The 14380-nt window shown below is 54.6% G+C and overlaps 1 long non-coding RNA gene across 2 annotated transcripts in view; it reads right to left on the bottom strand.

The window, feature by feature from the left end:
• LOC104147417 (uncharacterized) overlaps positions 1-12793 on the bottom strand; it is a 67542-nt gene extending 54749 nt beyond the window's left edge. For both annotated transcript variants that reach the window (XR_011137889.1, XR_011137884.1), the window contains exon 1: positions 12698-12793. This is a non-coding gene — a long non-coding RNA (uncharacterized lncRNA). The remainder of the gene's footprint in view (positions 1-12697) is intronic.
• Positions 12794-14380: the final 1587 nt, after the last annotated feature.

Genomic DNA, 14380 nt, shown 5'->3' with positions numbered 1-14380 from the left:
GATCCATCCACAAGCATGGATCTTATCCAAAAGTGGTGCATAGCCATATAGATTAAAAAAAGCAGCTATAACTAATATATTTGTTGATTATACACATGTTCAGGTATGAAAGAATATGAAAGTAGCAAGGAGAACAGCTGACATGAAGATGTAAGATGCACTGGCAGAGAATTGTTTTCAGGCTCGAACATCTTTTATGTTCATGCTTTTCTTATTTAAGAACAACTATTGTAGCTCAGGATGGATAACGGCCCATTAAGCCAGGAATCATACCCCCTTAGGTGCCTCTATTGAGTGTGTAATGAAAAGAGTAAGAGCAGGCCATGCGCACATAGATACTTCCGCCATACTTCTGCAGCCCATTCACCACCTCAGTCTGTGAAGTACACTGAGACCTCCCGCCAACTCATTACACTATCTCAGACCACTACGCCAACAGTCATTTGTATTATGGAAGGACCAGGGCTATTTTCATTTCCTCGCTTCTAGTGAAGCAATTTCAGATTTCTGCAGGAATTGCATCGGTGCTGTGTGTTGCCAGAATAGCTAAAACTGAGTCTGAAAGGGCAACTTCCCACTATCCAAATCACCACCTTTTATTATGCAGGTTGATGAACAAGCCCCAAAGGACTTGTCTGAGAACGAGTTTGACTTCAGATCCCAGGTTAGGTATGCAAAACTGTCAATTAGGACAAGTTATCAATTTATCTGCGACCTGAGCAAATAAGACGAGTAGTCACTAAGAGAATAATATGGAAGTCTCAGCTTCAGATGTTAATAAGCCACATTTCCAAGCAGATCCAGGCTTGAAAAGGTAGGAAAATATTTCATAGGTAAGATATATGGGCAAATGTCCTCAAGATTTTATTTAAGAGGAAGAATAGCCAATACTTTGCCTCATGTTAATGTATGATGTATGAAAAATGAGGGGCAGCACATTAGTGGATTAATGGAGTAGAACAGATCTCAGAACTGTTCACTTTGCCTGTGGAAGAGTTGGTAGGATGCACATAACTGGTGTGCGCTCGAGGCAGCCATGCTGGCTCCTGCTCCACTGGAAAGAGAAGTGTTTGCCACATGGAAGCCAAAAACATTGGCAGGAAAATAACTTTAATTTCCAAACTTGAAAAGGAGTATTGCAAGCAGGAAAACAACAGGAAAAAAACCATTCTCGTGGACGGTCTGTTTTCACCTTAAGGCTCTGACCCTATAATTCTGTGTATGTTTGGAACTAATTATTTTTTACAAGAGGCAGAAAGAAAGCTTAAAGGCAACTTGTGAACCTCAGATAGGTCAAGAATGCGCGTGCCAGTCGTCTATGGGCTGAGATGCGGACAAGTGAGCACTACTTGGAAGAAGGCAATGCAGGCCCTCCCATGCACAGAGACCTGATTGACATTTTGTGTGTGGCACGCATATGTAGTTATAGAGACACGTGCTGGGAAAAGATGGTGTAAGAAGCCCCAGCTCTAACATGCACTCCACAAATAGCGATCCTTCTATATTTCTCCTGTTCAGGGCCTGGTGTCAGCCTGGGACCCAGAAGAAAGACAGAAATGCTTATTTTTATCTAGCCTTTACCATGAGGAAGACTGATAAAACCTTATCAGACATTTTGGCTCATCTACAGCCTTCCACATCTATTGTCATTTGCCTTCTGAGCCTAATGGAAAACTGCACTGGATGCTAGTATGTTCATTGTTATTATTTCAATTTCCTTTCATTTATTTCCCTTGCCTCTCAAGAGTCATTCTGAGGTCCCATTACTTCCTGCTGACCAGGGAAGGCTATGAGAACAAATCGTTTCAGCAGATTAAAATACACACACTATCACAAGAAAAACATACGGAACAGTGCAGGGGACTTGCTTAGCAAAGGGTGGCTTAATCTGTGGGACAGAAAGTTGCCAGAAGTATGGAAGTGGGTATTTATGGCAAGACTTGTTTTAGACTTGATCTCTGGGAGGGACGGGGCTTCTGCATTCTTCCCATGGCCATACTGCAACTTGACCCTGCAGATATTGAATCAAACCAGTGTTTCTTTCAGATTTTAAATAAAAGTTTGTTTGAAAAAAATGCAAATGATAATCCTTGGCAGCGTGTGCTCCTCCCCCCTGTACTGACGGAGAGGCCAGTCTAGATTAGTGGCCAGTCTCCTCTAGCTGAAAGAGGAGATCTTGCACACAGCAAGGATCAGCTCTGCAGCAAAGATGGAAGGCTGGCCATCGTCTTCAAGGAAGACAACATCTTTGCTGAAACAACGAACATAATTAATCCCCCCTCTCTAAGGCAAGTGAACCTGGTGGTCCATGTTTGACCCAGGCTACAGCAGATTGTATCTGCTGCATTTGGAAATTTTCCTTTCTAGCATCTGTTAAAAAATTTTTAGCAGGTGCTGAAAAATGTGGCCTTCAAACCGGTGATCTGGAGCCAAAATACCAAAGGGGAAAAAGTCAGTTCTTGACAACCGCCTGACTCCAGGGTTTGATGAGCCAGAGAGGCAATCTGCTGCTATAGGAGATGCCAGATCAGAGGAGGGAGGTAGTAGCACCGCATGCAATTAGTCTAATTTTTCTGAAGCTACAAGTGGCAAGGGCCAGTTCCTTGCCTAGGTGAGGTTATAGGCCTGGTGATCCCCTCTCATGCTAAAAAAGAGACCAACTTGCAGGTGATTTAAAAGGCTAAGCTATCTGTGCACCACCCAGAATATACACCGAAGTCATACAACATTTGCCGTGCAAATGACACACTGATGTGTATATCTGTCCCAGTGAACACAAGAGAATAAATTCTTATGTGCCACGTAATGGTATACACACATGTAAAAATGACCTGCTATGGAATAAGTATGCACATATCTATGCCTATGTCTATTCCAGCCTCCACTACAGGATTACTGATAAGTTGGCATAAAGATGCCATTTTATAGATTACATCTAAACAGAAATGCGTGAAAGAAGATTTCATTCAGTCTACAGCTCAGACTCTTCATATAATTATAATTATTATTTTTACTATTACTACTTACTACCACAGTGCATTGGGGCTCCCCCCCCCCGCCCCTTGGTTCTACCTAAGGTACAAATAGACCAGTCCTGACCTCAGACTAAAAAACAGGACTGATGAAAGTGAGAGAGTGGCAACATGATCTATTCAAGCTTTTGTAACAGGACAGTCGAGTGACGGTTACACAATTCGCCTCTCTTAAATTCCAGTTCATTGCTCAAGCCTGGGCCCTTGCTACCTCTCTGCCAGCATTTTATATACGGTTTTCTTGGGGAAGGCAGAAAAAAAAAAATCGCGACTACAGATGAAACAGGGAGAGAGGCTTTTGTGACGATGAGGGTGCCTCTGCTCGGTGTTTCGTGGCGGTGGTGGCGATCGTCAGCAATATTGCAGGTTCTCCCTGGTGGCCTGGGCTGCGGCCGGCACTGGAGGAGGCGGCGGTGTTGCTGGACAGTTCCCCAGCGACACCGTGCGCGGCAGCCGCGGTTGCCAGCGGCGGCACCCGCCCGCTCGGGACTGAGAAATGCCGCAGGACAGACGGATGCGGGAGTCAAACGAGTGCCTCCGGCCCCCTCTCTCTTTCGCTTTGCCTTCCTTTATTACGGTTGCATCTCATACAGTTGTGTCCTCTTTTCTGCATAAAAATCAAAACTCTCTCTCTCCTGTTAGCTCTTTGACAGTTCTTCAATATAGAAGAGTTTTTAAAAAAATCTCTCCGAGGGCAAAAATGCTCTTTCAAGTGCTGTTGAGGTGTTTCCCAGCTCTCTTGTCATTTCATGCCTGGGTCTGCTGGGGTGCTTTATGAAAGGTGGAAAAAGCCTCTAAAAGTGCTGCTTTCTTGTCTTCCTATGCAGACGCTGATCTTAAATGAGACCGGCGCGCAGCCCAGGATGTCAGGACGCAGCCCCAGCACAGCCATTGCTCTGTAGGAGCTGCGCTTGCTCTGGCGCTTTCAGGAGTAGACATTTTCTGCCAGCTCTGGTGCATGAAAAAAGAAATATAATAAAAACAGAGCCTCCCCACCTCAAAAAGAAACGTTTTGAGACGAACGGGCAGAACGCAGTGTGAGCCTGTCGGGCAAACGGCAGCGAGCGCTCAAGTACTAGAAAAGCTGTTTGCCAGGAGGCCAAATGGTTTGCCGGCAGCTCTGGGAAAAGAGATGTTATTTGCTGCTTGAAACCATTTAAAGAAAACAAAGGCTGAGCGCTACACGTCTGCCCACGATAGTCTGGAGTACTACACTGTTGTACGATATTTATGCCAACCAAATGGCAGCGGCGGCAAAATACCAGTGACTAGATTGAGGCGAGCGGCTTGTGCACAGGCATGCCTGCAGGACCGGCCTTCCCATAGCTTCACACGCATTAGCTCACTTCTTGAACCCCTAGGAAGGGAGGGCCTCTTTCCTATTATCTCCATTTTACAGGTGGTCGAAAGTGAGGTTGGAGAGGTTTGCCGCAAAGGGAGTCTGGCAAAGCCGGGATGAGTGTTTCCGGGTCCCAGCTCTCAGCCCTGCGCATAGATGGGTCAACCGTGCCCCTTGGAACAGATTGGAGGGAACGTTTTTATTTCTCTGACACAAGGGAAGAAATACCTTCCGATTTCCGCTAAAGGAATTATTTCTTCCTGCCAATGTCTTGTTGATTTGTCTTGAGGGCAGTGTTAGAACTGGCTGAGTTAGAAATCCATACTGTAAACTAAACTGTAACACAGAATCACAGAATGGTTGAGGTTGGAAGGGACCTCTGGAGATCATCTAGTCCAACCCCCCCTGCTCAAAAAACACTGTCCCAAAGAGACCCAAAATATGATATGCTTTTTCCATTTGCAAAATTATGATCAGCAACAAGAAGAATCATTTAGGAAGAAGCCTTTTCAATGACTCTGCTCTGCTTTCGGACGGTGTCCACGTAGCCGCATCAATCAAGAAATGTGCAGGTGTATAACCAAAAAGCCCACTTGAGTGTCCACCGCCCACAACTACTGCTTCTGTTTTGGACTTTTCTCTTCCCAGCCGCCCACATCAATCCTGCTCTGACTCCCTTGGACGTCAGTAGGAGGGTGAACGTTTGCTACCCTGTTACTGCCTTTCAAAGGTAGACGCGACCACAAAAACTAGACACCTCAGGGAGGGGGGACGAAAGCAAGCACACCAGCATGGCCCCACCTGCCAGCTCGCTTCCCTCTTCGGCGCTTTGAAGAGCGAGCTCACCTCTCACGAGGGCAACGAGTTTGCTGTCGCGGGAGGTGAGGTCAGCAATTGCGCCTGGGCTTCACTTGCGTCCTCTGAGCTAACCGTGCCGTGGGCCAGCGCTCCTGGGCTGCGCAAAGGGAAGGTCAGTCCCGGACCACATCGGCTCCTCGGCATCCCTGTTTCTTCTAATTCCCATGTTTCCCAAGCCATCTTTTTAAGACGTAGAGCTGGCGTGGGAAGAGAGGGTTAGCCAGCAGCGATGGGTCCGTTTGCCTAGTTTTTTAAACATCCTATCTTGGACCATGACAGAAATACAAGTTTAAAAATTTGCAATACAGATTTGGCTCTTAAATGCAGTTAGGATCTCCGCACTCAAAGATAGACCTGAGGTTTAAATAATTTTGGCTGGAAAGACAAAATCCCAGCAACTGAATCTACTTCTGCTTTACTAAAGTTTACTATACACGTTTCTGTCCCTGTTAGCTAGGTGAGCTTTTCTCCTATCAGCCTGCTTGCTGCTTTAATGCTGCCGCAGTTAGTAACACCTGCTGGAGAGACAGCATCTCTTGGCAAAGTAAAACTGCAAATCCTCAGGAGTCAAAATCTGAATATGTATAGAGTGCCTAACTAATCGTTAATGCATAGCACGTCCCTACTGGTCATTTAAATAAATTATTAACAACAGCATCACCAGGAAATGAACCAATTGCCACCCCAGCCGCTGAGACCCTCTAGGTAAAGCATAGATTTCACGTGGAGTGCTTGGAAACCTCTAAACCCTTTTTAAAACAAAAGAATAACCACGTAGCATACTGTAGGAGCCAGTTGTAAAGAGATGCGCGCACTCACACATACCTATGTGCATATATGTACACTGTAATTAATGTTTGCAATAATTTGTTTGAAACGGCAGGCAAAGGATCCCTGTGGCACGTACATGTTTATACCCAAGTTTCTCACTTGCCATACCAATTCTTACTGCCATGTAGTCTACAAATTGCTTCTGGAAAAGTGTAATCCTGGTTTGGCTTCTGTATTTTCAAAAAGCATTTCCTCATGGATTATCTCGTCACAGCTTTATACGTTTATATGCTTTTACTCTCCCAATGCCTCGACTAGAATGCTATATCCATGAACAGAAATATATTCCCCCCTGCTATTTCTCCTGCAGGAGTCTGGTTCATTCAGGAGCAAGGAAGGGAAGAAGAACGATTGTTTTTAAATTCTGCAACGTGCCGAGTTTAGACAATCCAGCGATGCAAATGTGCAAGGCAAATCTAGTGCTGGCAGTAGGAAACAGCTGGGTTCAGTGCGCTTGTAAGCGATCGTCTTTATTTAACCGCGTTTTTAAGCCGCCGTTCTGATATAACCCCATATTTTCTGGGCCTGGTGCACTATAACTGGCGTGAGGCACCCGCCGTAAACCCCTGTGTAACCCAGCCACCCTTCTGCCAGCGCTGATCGGCTCCCGCTCCCCGAGCCGGAAGCCAAGGACAAACCCACGTAGCCGTGTCGCCGGCAGCCGACGCATCCGTCCCTTTTGTCACCAGGGAGAACCAGGGCCGCGGGCCAGCCGGGCAAACGCGATCGCTGCCCGCTGCGAGGGCGCCCAAAAGAGCGGGGAGGTGTCCCACAGCCGCGCGCGGGGCCTACAGCGCTGCCAGGGGACGCGAGAAGGGCCTGAACAGCGCGGGGACGCTGTCCCCACAAGGCGATGGCGGAGATCAGGACCTTTTTTCGGGAGACAAAGGTAGCCCTCCTCGAAGGAGCAGGCAGAAAGTACTTAATGAAAGGTGCACGTCTCTCTCCCCTGGCCGCAGGGGCTGCCTGGGCACCAGTACGGGCTGCCCCTGCCCTTGCCCAGCCAGAGGATGGGGTGGACACATCTTTCTCCTCCATCCTGGTCCTTGCCTGGCCTCCTTGCTGGTGTTCGTGTCGGGAAAAGGGACCGAGCGCAGCCTTTGGGGCAGAGGGGAGGCTGCCTGGGATGCCTCTGGCAGCGCGGCAGGCGAGATGGGCTTGACCTGGGCAGGGCAGCCTGATTTGGCCCTGTCTTTGCTGAAGCGCGAAGCTAAATTTTGCAATGAAATGCCCTCCCCCTCCACTCTTCGGGTTTACGCCCGAGAAACGGACGTTGCAAAACGCGCAGGGCCTCCGCGAACGCACCGCGGACTCGGGACTCTGCTTCTTGAGAGGCGGGGGAATAAAAATAAAGCAAACGCTGCAAAACAGGTCGTTCATATAGAGCTGCATCTGCTGTTAAAGGGACCTTGCTGCACCCCCCGTCCTTGGCATTGCCTTGGTGGCGAGGGGTTGGCCGTGTCCTTGGAGAGCTCAAGGGTGGCCGCATGCCAGCACCATCTCCTTCCGTCCAGGGCTGTTTCTTTCTTTCCCCTGTGTCCTGGAAAAATCCCCGTGGATCTCACTCCTCTCACGAACATGATCTGAGGTATCTGTGAGATTGCTGACCACGGGGAGGGGAGCGCTGGGGGCCAGGTGTGTGTGCATGCACGCGTAGGGGTGTGTGTGCGTGTGTGGTCACTTCGGGGAGGACACAAAGCAGAACTGTAGCAGCCAAGGGGACGATAAACTCGTGCTTTACAGTGGCTTACAACGCAACGGTTGCAGCTCCGTTTCAGGGGCTATAAAACGCTATCTTTAGCTCGCCGGCCGACGAACGTCCTCAGCAACTGGGGTGATTTGCTTCCCTGCTTCGCTTCCCCGCTGCAAGTGGACTGTGCCTACAGTTCCTTTTTCGTCCGCGTGCTTTATAGCGTCCCGTTTTCCCTGCTCGCCATCGCTTTCTATTTGAGGAGCGTCTTGGTGGAGGGTTGCATGCCTCCCTCCCTACCGCGCCGCCTCTGAGCACTGTCTGGCAGGCTCCTACCCCTGGGAAGGTCAAGTGAGCTGGATGCAAGCGTCAAACCGCACCGGCCCGCTCCTAGCGATCTGGGCAGGTGAGGCTCAGTCCTTGAGCCAATAATTGGTGACATTGCCCCAACCTCTGCAGGATGCACCAAACAGCAAATGCATCTGGCCTATGAGCGTTGCCAACTGGAGAACTGAAATTTAAGTGCTGAAAAAGTAAGGGGGGGGGGTGGAGGGAAGCGGTAAAAAACCCTGGGCAGATTGCTCCGAGCTCTTGGTTGGGTGACAGCATGGCATAAAATAGTCCAAGGTCCCCAGTGACAGCATGATGGACAGTTTTGAGGGACTTTTTTTCCTGTGTTAGAGAAGGAGAGGGGAAAAAAAGATCAAAAGGTTGCCCCTGAAAATCAGGCACTCTTGGGCAAGGCTCTTTAACACAGCGGCTGATGCTGTCGCGGCTCTTCACCACGAAACTTGAAATGTGAAAAGTTTCTCTGGACTGAGCCTCCCTTCCTGGCCTACAAAAAAAATCAGACTATGAAAGCCTGAAGGAAGCCCCTCACAGGGGATTTGGCTTAGGGTGCAGACAGCAGCAAACCCGCACCCTTGGCCAGTACCGGCCCGTAGCAGGCCAGCCTGGCACCCAGGTCGGGCCGGGGCTGGCTCGGGTTGGGTTGGTTTATGGCTTTAGAAGACAAGTTTTACGTCAGCGTGGAGAGCCTGCATTTTTGTGGGATTCAAATATTCCTTAATTAGGTGTTGTCTCTTAGCAGAAAGAAAAGAGGGCTTTTATTTCATTTTATTCTGCCATTTTAATTTACTCCCTTTTGCGTTTAATAACTGGGTAGGGAAATGTTAACCAGCTGCCATAAAATATTCTGCAGCATGTTTATGTAGCATGTTTACCCGTGGGAGCCCCAACTTCCAAGCACTATCTCCCATCCAGGCTGGGGGCAGGTGTCCCGAGAGCCCCTTCCAGGTCTGGGCATTCGCCTTTGGGCGACAGAGGGGCTGAGACGGTTTTGTCGTGTTGAATCGCTTTTCCTGGCCCGTTTGGCTCGGGGAGGCAGCTTTCCTCCTTTTTAATTAAAGTATCGGCTGCAAGAGGGTGCAGCCCCCCCCCCCTCCCCGAAAATGTATATTAAGCCCGTGTAAGCGATTAACAGCGCCAACTTCAGAGGCTTTCAAGTAGTCAGAGTGGGTAGGCAGGGGTAGGGGGCAGCGGAGCCCCCGCAGGTGGCCCAGGGAGTGGGTGAGGGTCCCGGAGGGGCCCTGACAGCAGCCACCCCTGGGCGAGCCCTTGCCGTCCCCCGTGCACGCGTGGGGCTGGAGCGGGGCGACGGGGTCAGCCACAGCCCTGACAGCCCCGGGCGCTCCCCCATCCCACCTTGCCTACCCCAGGCTCTCGGGAGATGTAGGATCTGTCTTTCTTTCTCCCTCCACCCGCCCAGAGCTGAGAACGTGCAGTTCGTGTCACCCACGGAACGTGACAAGCTGATTCCCCCCGCTTACATCCAGCGCAGCCTTCTCCCCCTGCCTCTCCCCTGCCCCATCGGGCAAAGCTCAGGCCTGCACCAGCCCTTGCATTGCCCCCTAAAGATCCACCCCACAAAATGTGCTGGCTCCGCCACCCGCCCTCCGTGGGCACTGCCCGGGGACTGGGCTGCCCCCGGGGGGTGCAGGCAGTACATTGGGGGTGGGGGGGAATCACTGCAAGTTTCTGCAGCTCCCCCCCCCCAAATTAGGGGGGAAAACCCCATTGCAAAACCTGGGCGCATTTGCCAAAGTCATCCCCAAATCCCCACCCTGGGCTCGGCCGGCCAAGGGTGAGATTTGCAGCCGGACACCAAAAGGCTGAAATAAAAAGGACGCGCAGGGCGGACGCGCAAGGGCAGCTGCGCCCGGGCCTCGCTGGGCTCCTGAGCGCACCCCTGCAGCGCTCCGGCCAAACCCTTTCCCCTGCGCGCCTTCGCTGGCAGCACGCTCCCCGTCCTGGGGCGCAGCCTTGCGCGGCTGGGCCTGCGGAGAACTTCCCGAGATCCTGCCCAGCTGCTTGGTGCCTTCCGAGCGGGGCTCTAAGAGAGCACCAAAAACGCCTTTTCAGCGTTTTAGGGGTTGAGTCTGTTCGCTTTCTCCTGCCAGCAGCTGCCTGGCCAAAAAAAAAAAAAAAAAAGAAAGTTTTTGCCTAACTGGAAACGCTCCCCTCTGGCGCGAATGCCGCGTAAGCTCCGCGGCGGCTCAGCCTGCCTCCCGTACCGCCCGGCCAAAATCCGCCGCTGCGCTACGCACGCAGGAAATTCACCCTTGTCACAGCTTGCACTGCGAATTCGCGCTGCTTTGGAAGCGGGTGCTTTCGGCCAGGGAAAACAACAAAAAAAAAAAAACCAAAAAACAGATTTGCAACGTTTTTATATGCACCGCTCCGCGTTTCGGTATGACAAAGAGGGGAGCGGCGTACCCTGCCGCGGGGAAGCGCGCCGCGCCTGGGCCGCTCCGCCGAGGCCCACGGGTGGGTGGGTGAACGTGACAAATCCGCCGAAAACACGGCCCCTCGCACCGTTCCCACACCGGCGTTTGCCGTTCTCGTCCAAGCAACGCCGCAGGGGCCGCGGTTCCCGCGCGTCCCGCTTAAAACAGCGCGGCACCCAGCCCCTGGGGCGGGAGAGCCGGTGCCGACAAAGCGGCGTTTGCAGGCGAGAAGTGTGTGTGTGGGGGGGGTCCCCTCTCCGCGCGTGGGTCCCGTCGGGGCGCGATCCCGCCGCCGGGCCGGGCCGGAGGGACACGCGGGAGCCGCCTCCGCACCTGCCTCTCCTCGGGCCCGGGCTCTCAGCTGCGACGAGGTGGGAAAATGAGGCTGGAGCCGCCCGAGCGGGGTTTGGGGCGGGGGCGCGGGGGGGGGAGGGGGGAGGTGAAGGACGAAACGCGCCCCGGCGACGTTATAAACCTCTTTTAAACGCGGGCGATTTTGCACGGGGAAAGGCTGGGCTCGTCGGGGCAACGGGGCGCGGGGGGAGGAGGAGGAGGAGCCCCTCGGCACTTTTAGAGCCAAAATGTGGGGCGACAGCCGGGGCTCTCCCCTCCCCAGCTACCCCTCCTTTGCGGAGGCCTTAAGCCCCCCGCCCCTCCTCGCTGGGGTGGGAGGGGCAGGGTGAGAGGGACCCCGCGGCCACGCAGCGCGCCGCGACACCCACCCGCGCGTGGGCCGGCCTCCGGGGTCGTCGGCTGGCTGTCCCCCCTCGGACACGTCCCAAGGGTGCCCCCACTCTGGCTCGTCCCGCGGAGGGAGGGGAGCGGGGAGGCGCCGGCACCAAACCCGCGCCGCGGCCGCATCCGCACCCGCGGAGAGCCGCGCACGCAGCCCTGCTCCTGGCCCCAAAGCGCACGCCGTTACATGCGAACGGGGCCGGCCAAAACAGCCCCCACGTCCCAAATCCCCCCGCCCACCTGGCGGGTGCTCCGCAGGGGCTGCCAAGCCCGGCCCCGACGGGGGGGACCCTGCCGGCCGCGGCGCGCCCCACGCGTGGGGCCGCCCCTCCACGAGGATTTTGCAAGGTGACGGTGTGGCACCTTCCCCAACAGCCGCCTTCACCCCAAGCGGGAGGCGGCTTTCCCTGCCCCCTCCCCGTGTCTTTCCTGCCCCCAAGGGGAAGTCCCCCCAGCACACTCACACTCACACAGTGAGGGGCTGCCCTGAGCAGCCGATTCGCAGCTGCAGCCCTTATTTCACGGCCCCGCCACAAGCCACCGAGCTGCTCCCTTTTGTCCAGGCTGCGGATGACCCATTTCCTCCCTTTTCCCCCCTTCCTCCTTCCCCCCAAACCCGCCCCTCCGCCTCCCCCCCGCGCCGGCCGCACGCCCCGGGAGCCGCCGCGGGCCGCGCTGCTCCGCGGCCGCCCCGCGCCGCCTGCGCGCAGCGGGGCCGGCGGCCCACGGCGCTGGGCAGGGGGCGGAGGGGGGGGGCGGCTGAAGAGGAAGGGGAAGGGGAAGCGGGGGGGCCGTCCGGCGCCTCGTCCGCGCCGTGTTTGTTTGCCTTTCCCCCCTGAACGCTAGATTAAGACGTGAAGATTACACTTTTATTGTCGCGGCCGAATAATACCACGAGTCAACACACACAGCAAACAAAAGTGCTTGTAGTACATGGCCAACCCCGCTGGGAACCGGGCTGCGGGCTGCTGCAAAAATCAAGCTCTTCAGTGCTAATTACAAATAAATGATGATGTGCTCACTAAGTAATTGATTTAATGAAGTTCCTATGAAACTATTAAAACCGGGTAGAGGTCAGGCTGGAGACGCCCCAGAGCGCCCATTGTGGGATGTTTAACTCCGCCAATCTCCTCGGAAAGACATCGGGGCTAATAGGTGAAGTCACAGCTGTGCCGGCCTGACTTTTGCAGCGCGGGGACTCGCCTCCCCAAACTTGCCCACTGGCCACTGGGCAAGTTTGGGGAGGCGAGTCCCCCTGGCTCTCACCGGGACACTTCAGCCACCTTCATGCCCCCCCCCGCCCTCCCCAAATCGGTCGGTGGGGGGGGGGGCGGCTGCTCACCCCCTCGCACCCAGCCCCCGCCGCGGCGCCCCCTCCCCAGCCCGGAGCGCCCCGGCCCGTCCGGGGGATGCGCTGGGTACTCACTCGCTCAGGCCGGCCGCCTCGCCGCACCTCAACCGGGCGCCTGCACTCCTCTCCCCAGCCTAATTAAAGAGGGGGGAAGTGGAGCTCTGAACTTGTGTCTACTACTCCGGGGCGGCTGCAATTCCACCCCCCCACACACACCCACACCCCCCCCCCCCGCACACTCACACACACACTCCTTCAAGAAACTTAAGCTAGTATGCCAGGTAGGGTGCTTGGGAGATTTTGGCAAGGTGCCTGGAAGGGGATGCGTGCCCATTTTTACTTGAAGGGTTTTCTTGTTTGAAAGGCCGTTTGGAGCGCTTTAGACGGGCTCGCCGTGTGAAAGGAGGAGGAGGAGGAGAGGGGGAATGCAGCCCTTAAAAAAAGAAAAGAAAGGAAAGGAAAAGAAAAGAAAAGAAAAGAAAAGAGAAAGAAAAAAAAAATCCGGCTATTGGATTTCCCAGCCCCATGCTCAGCTCGTCCCCCCTCGCCCCTCTGGCAGGGCAGAGCTGCCCGCTCGGCTCCCCCCTCCGCGTCTGCGGAGCCGCCTGGCCGTGCCCGTGCCCCCGGCCCTGTCTGGGAGCGCCTCTCTGCCATTTGGGGCAGTGGGTGCGGGGGGGGTCCCTCTCTCCTACTCTTCTCTATCGGCAAAAGGAGCCTCTAAGGCTCCCTCCCTTTTGACGACCAATCTCTTCTGCAGGGTCAAAAACAAGGCAGGGAGAATACCCCCCCCACCCCCCTCACACACCCCCCCGAGCCTCCCGGCCCCGCCGGCAGCGCCGAGCACCCCGCCTCGGCCGGCCGCCGGCGGGCCCTGCGCACGGCCGGGCCCTGCTTTTCCAAGGGGCAAGTTTTCCCCAAACTGCCCTCTTGCCTCATTTCTCCCCGCGGCAGGCAAGGTGGCACACGGAGCAAGGAGCAGCCAAGGTACGGGGCAAGAAACTGTTGTCCCCAAGTTGTCCCCCAACCTGCCCCTTCCTCCCCCCTCCCCCGTGACCGCTGCCGGGCTCTGCGCAGGCTGTGCCCGTGCCCGTGTGGCCAAGGCACAAACGGGAAGGTGTGCGCGCACACCTCCCCACGCGTGCGCCCCCGAGGGCACGCGTGGGCTCGCACACGGGGCGGCCGCGGCGTGCGTCTCCCCAGGACCACGCCGGCTGGGACGGTTCCTCCTCCTGTTTGTTTTCCGGATTTGGGAGAGGGTTGAGGAGGTGGTGTGGTTGGTGGTGTGTGGGTTTTGTGTGTGTGTGTGTGTGTGTGTTGGTTTTTTTTGGAAAACGCTTAATTCGAAACAAATTAAGCTCGCCCGTCTCTTGTTTGCCAAACACGCTCGGGGAAATGGGCAAACAGGCTTCCCCGCAGCCGCCGCTGCGGCTCCGAGGCAGCCCTGCCCCTGCCCCTGCCCCTGCCCCTGCCCCTGCCCCTGCCCCTGCCCCTGCCCCTCATACTCCTCGGACACCGGCGCGTTACTGTATTGGCGTTGTCCTTCGTGCACGACACGGGCTTCTCTTCGGTTTCAAAAGGAGAAAGAAGTGACACATGCACCGCTAAACCAGCGTGTGCGGAAAGCTCCTCGGCCCGAGGGGCTATTGACAGCAGCGCTGCAAAGAGACAAAGCTGGAGGCTAGCGGAATCAGATGCAGCCCTTAATTAACACCGTCTTAAATAGTCGGACAGGCAGCGAAGACAAAGTTGAAGAAAGAC

This window comes from Struthio camelus, chromosome 1, assembly GCF_040807025.1.
Source record: "Struthio camelus isolate bStrCam1 chromosome 1, bStrCam1.hap1, whole genome shotgun sequence".
NCBI classification, from domain to species: domain Eukaryota; kingdom Metazoa; phylum Chordata; class Aves; order Struthioniformes; family Struthionidae; genus Struthio; species Struthio camelus.
This window is presented reverse-complemented; position numbering and strand designations above follow the sequence as displayed.